Source organism: Engraulis encrasicolus, chromosome 3 (assembly GCF_034702125.1).
Source record: "Engraulis encrasicolus isolate BLACKSEA-1 chromosome 3, IST_EnEncr_1.0, whole genome shotgun sequence".
In the NCBI taxonomy this organism is placed as follows: Eukaryota; Metazoa; Chordata; class Actinopteri; order Clupeiformes; family Engraulidae; genus Engraulis; species Engraulis encrasicolus.
In genome coordinates, this window is record NC_085859.1 from 30727410 (window position 1) to 30734167 (window position 6758).

At 46.7% G+C, this 6758-nt stretch overlaps 2 long non-coding RNA genes across 4 annotated transcripts; both read left to right on the top strand.

Annotated features, from left to right (window-relative positions):
- The first annotated feature begins 1666 nt into the window (after nt 1-1666).
- LOC134445338 (uncharacterized) lies at nt 1667-2912 on the top strand. The gene is made up of 3 exons (XR_010034224.1): nt 1667-1800; nt 1893-1964; nt 2047-2912. It is a non-coding gene; the product is annotated as an uncharacterized LOC134445338 (long non-coding RNA).
- Nucleotides 2913-3753: 841 nt separating this feature from the next.
- On the top strand, nt 3754-5335 carry LOC134445339 (uncharacterized). Of its 3 annotated transcripts, XR_010034227.1 has the most exons (4): nt 3754-4235; nt 4328-4399; nt 4482-4555; nt 4792-5335. It is a non-coding gene; the product is annotated as an uncharacterized LOC134445339 (long non-coding RNA). The 3 variants fall into 3 exon arrangements; XR_010034226.1 differs by having other exon boundaries at nt 3757-4235; nt 4482-5335; XR_010034225.1 differs by having other exon boundaries at nt 4328-5335.
- Nucleotides 5336-6758: the final 1423 nt, after the last annotated feature.

The window sequence follows — 6758 nt, forward strand, 5'->3', positions numbered from 1 at the left end:
ACAATAAATCAGAATAAAATGAGCATTAAGATATCTTTTCAATTGCATAATTAAGACATTACACCTCCTGCTTGGTTAGGCAATTACTGGAAGCAACGGGAAGGTTATTATCGGCAGCTGCAGGAGCTGTCTAATGCTGTAGGCCTATCTCAGGGGCAAATTAGAAAAACAAGAGGGATGAATTCCCTCACTTAATTTCGCCATTTGTCTGTTTTCCCTGCTGTTTCAAGATTTTTCTCTCTCCCCCAACACAACTGACTTTCAAAGGGATGAGCGATACACAAGACGTGTTTTGTTTATGCCAAATGGTGGGGGGGGGGGAGTTACTTCGATGCAAGTTTTTAGTTTCACAGACAAAGGAGAGCAAATTGCTTTGAAACTTACTTGAAAGGAGATGCCGGCGAAGTTGGGTGAAACAGAAGCACTGAGGAACAGGACCAGGGCTGGACTGGAGGAGAAATAGGGCCCGGGCACTTTTGGCTTAAAGGGGCCCCTCATAATTAGCGGAGCAGAACTGACTCACCGGTGGCCGGTGGCCCGCACCCTCATGGGCCCCTATTTTCAGAAATGTAACTTTTGTTTTCTGAAGTCTGACAGATGTCCTTGACCATTGGCATAGGTAGGTAGGTCATTAAGGTTATACAAGGAAGGGAAATGAAGTAAATAATCGCGCACCTGTCAGCTCAGTTTGAATTACGCTCAATCATGAGCCAGAGCACTTCATTCCATGTAATGGGCATTTCTTGCAAATGCATTTTAGACACAAGGAGAGTTTGTTTTTGTTTCCTGTTATCCCGCACTGAATGTCACAAGGTCAACTCTAAAGTGTACTGATGTTAAAGCATCTTGTATTATTATAGCATCATATTCTAAGGTTGTGATATACAGTATGTTACTTTGTGTCGGCAGAGTCAGAGAGTAGCTGGGAGAATAGGCGAAGAGAAGTTGGTCTTGTAGGCCTTAGTGGCATGTACTAAAGCTGGGCATACACTGTGTGATATTTTCGCTCGTGGGCATTAAGCTCCTGCTCACACTGCACGATGGAATGTCACTATTTAAAAAGTTCACATCTCACGACTCACGTCCTCACACTATACGAGCCGACAGTCGGATGCGAGGCAAATGCTTCCACTGCGCGACGCGACAGACATGTTTCCCCGGTCTGCAGAGGAGGGAACATGAGGTGGAGGTGGAGATGAGGTCGCGCTCAACAGCAAATCGCACTGCCCTATTAATTTGTGCATGTGAAGTGTCAAATCGGGTCGTAGCACTGCTTTAACTGTGCGATTTACGCACGAGCCACGACCAGGATTTCAAACAGTTTTGATTTTCTTGCGACCCTGCGATTGCGTGAGGCGAAATCGCTTGTCGTTACCACATGTACACTGCACGATTGACCTGCGATTGAGCAAGAAATCGGCCCGACTCCCAAAAAGTCGTGCGACTGCCAAATCGGGGGAAAATCGGGGCAAAAGTCGCACAGTGTAAGCCCAGCTTAAGTCTAAGCCTACAAATACTAAATTCTTTTGACTAGGATGACCTGGATGAATGAGAATATTCAGACATTTTGCAGGCCTTCCTTCCTTATCCCATTTTCAATGACTCAATGTAACCGGTGGTTATCCTGAACCTTTATTCTGACGGGGTAACGACACTCCCCTTTCCTTCAGGTGTGTAGCATAAATCATTGCGGTGGTAGCTAGTTAGCAAAGACGCTGTGTTTTTGATGCTGTCGAGTGTAGCGTGGGCACACCGCTCTCTCTGTCCCTCTGTTTGTGGTTGAGCCACCGTACAGGAAAGGTAGGCGTCCTTCTCGGTTGGTTTATTGCTTTTTTTGGTGCATTGTAATGTACTTAGTTGTTGGTTACTGACACCATTTAACTTAATTGTAGCCCTGTCCATCGGCGGCTGGCGTGGGGTCGGCTGCTGTTCTGGGATGGTGTGCTGAGCTGGGCAAACTCAAGGTAAAAGATGCGTTCTGTACGCTTCTCTCGTGTGTGCGAACGTAGTCTCTGTTGTGACTGATGTAGTGTTACTCTATCACAGTGTCGCTGGTGATGTTCTTCCACTTTGTGTCCTGTGTGGTTGACTGCTTGCATGCCGCTTCAAGAGAACCAGAGGTAATGCCGGCATTTTCTGTAAGAGTTTCGACGCTTAGCACTTGACTTGTGTAGGGAGTTGTGTGGGGTGGGAGTGGGGGTGCTCCGCAGGTGTGATGGCGGGACTGGCAGCGTGGTGCCTTTGATATCGCGCTGTGGTGTCGTGGTTGCACCTGTGGGAGCGCCCACATTTCCACAATACACAACTCCTGTTGAATCGAGTTATAAATGCCGTGCCTAATGGTAACTTTCTCGTTAAATGTACATAGGAGGAGATGGTGCCTTCGACTACACTGATGCAGTGTCACTAGAGAAGGGGGGCATCACTGTTCTTTTCCCAACCTTTTTCTTTGTTTTGTTCTATTGTGTGAGTGATTCATCCTGTGCAACCTTTTCACTTTGACGTCCGAGACGAAGGGGCCTGTGTAAGTTTCACTCTAACATCCGAGACGAAGGGGCTCGTGTAAGTTTCTACTTAGTAACCGCCAAGACGGAGCTTGTGTATATGATTAGGGTATGAACACTGAAGTATTACTGGGAGACGTATCTTAGATCTCAGACTCCTTTTGGAACCTATACTTGCTGTAGGGGGAGACCAAAGACGTGTGTCTAACAGGCTTGTGTGTGTGTGTGGTGGCCATTACCAATTTTGCCCTTTTGGCAGTTTGTTTTTTTAATAATTTGATTTACTAACTTTGTTTGCCGTGCAATTTTTGTTATTTGGTCTACCCCTCGTGCAAATGCCAATTTCCATTAGCACTTTTGCATAACTAGCACATTTGCACATTTTGTATATTGAGATGACGTGCCTATTACTGTAAAAGTTCATATTCTATTTTTATATTTGACTGAGCCCGTGAGGCATACTTAATGTGCAGAGATTCATTACGATAAGAAAGAAGAGATTCATTACGAAAAGAAAGAAAATAAAAAGAACTCTGAATTGTATGACAGTTGTATCTCTTGTTATTCACTAACCTGTTGTGGGGAAAGTCAAATCAAGTGTTTGATGGTTGGGTTCTCTCACCCTAACAAATGAGAGTGGCGTAGTCACTAAACATCTTAAAAATATTAAAAATATTACGGTAAAGAGATAACGCAGGCCACATTTGGCAGTAGTCGGCAAAGGATAACTAAGTGGATACAGCTGTCTACATTGTTAGTGGTGGGTTTTGTATGCATTTGGTTTTGTTTTGTTGGGAAAAGAACAGTGATTACCCCCAGCCAGCGGAGGGCCCCACCGACGATCACCGGCAGGGGTGCTGGCATAGCCGACGGCCAAGCTGCGAGAGAAGCATGGAAGGACTGTCTGAGTTGAAGCAGATGGCAGCGCATCAGCAAGGGCAGCTGGATGTGCTGTCAAGGTGGCTGGGCATTTCCCAGCAACCTCAACCTCAACCGGAGTCGAAGGAGGCTGGCTTCACGTGGGAGAGCCAGCATCTGGGGCACCCAGTGAGAGACCGTGATGGGCAACGGGCCTCTGTGGGTGCGCAGCGGCAGCCCTCGCCGACAGCCCACTCAGGGGGCAATGGGCAACGGGCCTCTGTGGGTGCGCAGCGGCAGCCTTCGCCGACAGCCCACTCAGGGGGCAATGGGCAGGCCTCAAACCGCAGACTGTCATGTAGTGGACTGGAGAGTAACCGTCCAAGAAGAACGTCCATGTCCATCCAGCCTGGCGTGACTCCATCCTGGATCATAATGCAGTGTCTGTGTATGATTATGTGCATGTGTACTTTGTTGATGGTTAATGTGCTGGGGGGCCTCTAGTGTGCGTGTGGTTGCGCTCGTTGGATGCGCGTGCGATGCGCGTGCTGGTGTGTGTGTGTGCGCGTGCGTGCGTGCTTGTTGGGTGTGTGTGTGCGTGCGCGCTTGTTGGGTGTGTGCGGGGATGTGTGCGAGTGCGGAGTGTCACCGGGACGGTGACCTTTTAAAGTGGGGGTGTATGTAACCGGTGGTTATCCTGAACCTTTATTCTGACGGGGTAACGACACTCCCCTTTCCTTCAGGTGTGTAGCATAAATCATTGCGGTGGTAGCTAGTTAGCAAAGACGCTGTGTTTTTGATGCTGTCGAGTGTAGCGTGGGCACACCGCTCTCTCTGTCCCTCTGTTTGTGGTTGAGCCACCGTACAGGAAAGGTAGGCGTCCTTCTCGGTTGGTTTATTGCTTTTTTTGGTGCATTGTAATGTACTTAGTTGTTGGTTACTGACACCATTTAACTTAATTGTAGCCCTGTCCATCGGCGGCTGGCGTGGGGTCGGCTGCTGTTCTGGGATGGTGTGCTGAGCTGGGCAAACTCAAGGTAAAAGATGCGTTCTGTACGCTTCTCTCGTGTGTGCGAACGTAGTCTCTGTTGTGACTGATGTAGTGTTACTCTATCACAGTGTCGCTGGTGATGTTCTTCCACTTTGTGTCCTGTGTGGTTGACTGCTTGCATGCCGCTTCGAGAGAACCAGAGGTAATGCCGGCATTTTCTGTAAGAGTTTCGACGCTTAGCACTTGACTTGTGTAGGGAGGGAGTGGGGGTGCTCCGCAGGTGTGATGGCGGGACTGGCAGCGTGGTGCCTTTGATATCGCGCTGTGGTGTCGTGGTTGCACCTGTGGGAGCGCCCACATTTCCACAATACACAACTCCTGTTGAATCGAGTTATAAATGCCGTGCCTAATGGTAACTTTCTCGTTAAATGTACATAGGAGGAGATGGTGCCTTCGACTACACTGATGCAGTGTCACTAGAGAAGGGGGGCATCACTGTTCTTTTCCCAACCTTTTTCTTTGTTTTGTTCTATTGTGTGAGTGATTCATCCTGTGCAACCTTTTCACTTTGACGTCCGAGACGAAGGGGCCTGTGTAAGTTTCACTCTAACATCCGAGACGAAGGGGCTCGTGTAAGTTTCTACTTAGTAACCGCCAAGACGGAGCTTGTGTATATGATTAGGGTATGAACACTGAAGTATTACTGGGAGACGTATCTTAGATCTCAGACTCCTTTTGGAACCTATACTTGCTGTAGGGGGAGACCAAAGACGTGTGTCTAACAGGCTTGTGTGTGTGTGTGGTGGCCATTACCAATTTTGCCCTTTTGGCAGTTTGTTTTTTTAATAATTTGATTTACTAACTTTGTTTGCCGTGCAATTTTTGTTATTTGGTCTACCCCTCGTGCAAATGCCAATTTCCATTAGCACTTTTGCATAACTAGCACATTTGCACATTTTGTATATTGAGATGACGTGCCTATTACTGTAAAAGTTCATATTCTATTTTTATATTTGCCTGAGCCCGTGAGGCATACTTAATGTGCAGAGATTCATTACGAAAAGAAAGAAAATAAAAAGAACTCTGAATTGTATGACAGTTGTATCTCTTGTTATTCACTAACCTGTTGTGGGGAAAGTCAAATCAAGTGTTTGATGGTTGGGTTCTCTCACCCTAACAAATGAGAGTGGCGTAGTCACTAAACATCTTAAAAATATTAAAAATATTACGGTAAAGAGATAACGCAGGCCACATCAACATATTGAATTTAAGCACAAAAGGCGGAATCTTTGAGTTTGAAGAGGAGCTGTATTCCCACCTCTCACCCATCATCTCATCTGTGGTTCAGACTGTCTGCCTACAGGAGTGGGATTAGCCCACAGGGAGCCTTGGAAAATGTTAAACAGTGCTTGCTTCAACAGTTCAGAATTAAGCAGCTCTCTCTCTCTCTCTCTCTCTCTCTGTGTGTGTGTGTCTGTGTGTACCTTATGACTGTGTAACTACATTCCGCCTCACTGTCATTTGTAACTAGTTGGTCCAGATGATCTCGTTAGCCAGTAGAGTGGAAGTCAGGTGTTGTACATTATTGGCCTATCACCTTGAGTGTTACAGCTATCAGGGACTTATACAAAGGCAAAGTGTAGTAACTACACTGCCTTGTAAAGGAAAAACAGTAACTAAAGGTGTAAAAGCTGTTGGGAAAAAAGACTTGTATTTGCCTTCATGTTAGGATCATTGTTCTGACTCTCCATACGAAATATAAGCTACCAGTCCATCATTTAGGCTGAGCAGGTAATCACTATTGTTGTGTGTCAGCCAATAGAAAAATTATTCAGTCTTGTGTAATTATGTTAAAGTTGAGCTAAAAAGTGGTGGCAGAGTCATGCTGTATCGAGCTGTAGGCCTACCAGAAATGTGGCAGTGGAAAAGAGGCATATGTGAGCCGTGTGTGAATATCCAGGAGCAACCAAGAATCCAACTGACCTCTTCAGTGTCCTGTTGCTAAATGATTATCTGTATGCTCAGGTGAGGTTTTAAAATCATCACCATGGACACATACAGTTCTAATGACATCATAGAAGGCTATGTCACAGACAAGAGATCACATTGAAATCCAGTGGCAGCCTAACATGCATCTGTCCAAGAGACTATCACAAGTAGCGCGTTCAGGCCCACTGAGAACCGTGCTGGAGCCCGTTCCCGCACCTAATCGCGAACCGACCGTCGTGTTCACGCCACAGATATTTGCGTTCGCGAACCGGAAAATTGGTTCGCAATGCGAACTGCAAAATACTAGGTTTTCCTCTGCGAACCGTGACGACAGCGTGGCCGTCAGCAGGTTCATCCGGGTAACACAGTCACTTGCGGAAAAAGTTCAGAGCCCGGTATGAACACCGGCGGTTGGC